The sequence below is a fragment of the Lipotes vexillifer genome, unplaced genomic scaffold (assembly GCF_000442215.2).
Source record: "Lipotes vexillifer unplaced genomic scaffold, Lipotes_vexillifer_v1.1 scaffold279, whole genome shotgun sequence".
In the NCBI taxonomy this organism is placed as follows: Eukaryota; Metazoa; Chordata; class Mammalia; order Artiodactyla; family Lipotidae; genus Lipotes; species Lipotes vexillifer.
Window position 1 is genome coordinate 157,142 of NW_006780759.1, and position 753 is coordinate 157,894.

The following is a 753-nucleotide window of genomic DNA, read 5'->3' on the forward strand; positions in this document are numbered from 1 at the left end:
CCTACCCTTTGAGAGCCAGCTGGCAGCTCCCGGGTCACTAGGCTTAGTCATTCCTCTTTTCAATTACAGGAACATCCTATTAACGAGGAGATGGTGTAGGGAGAGCAGTTTTAGGGAGAGAGAAGCAGAAGAGAAGGGGAATATTTTCCACACGGAGAAAAAGGAACATCTGTCAAGAAACAGGGAGTGAAATGCAAGGTAACTTTTCCCTGCCCCTGCTGTTTTCATTTTAAATGTCGTGAAAGGAACCAGTGTCTCAAGAGGTTTAAAAAATAATGGGGAGAGCAGGCCTTGGAATGTATAACGGTTATCTGGAGATTTTATATGCCATTACAGACATATAAATTAATGGGCACATTTAAGTGTATGCGAGTAGATTATCTGAGGTATATGTTTAAAAGAATAAACATGTTTAGTGCTGATGTCAGAGAGAAAAAAAATGGATTGAATGTGCCATAGGTTTTTCACATAATTCTCCCAGTATCTCAGCCACTATTTATGGCTTTAGTATATGAATGAGAAATACAAGCGCATCTCACATTATTAGAACTTTCATATGGTCATGAGATACTGAACACTATGACCCAGGAATTTGTAAGAAGACCCTTCCAGGTATGTCTCCATTATGTTATTAAAATACTTAGTGAAAGTGAATGTTGCTTCTGCCTCTGTTGTCACGTATCAAGCTAAAAAAGGAAACAACACTCGATGTTTTCAAACTTAATCAGATGGCTCTTTTAGAAGCTCTTTCCC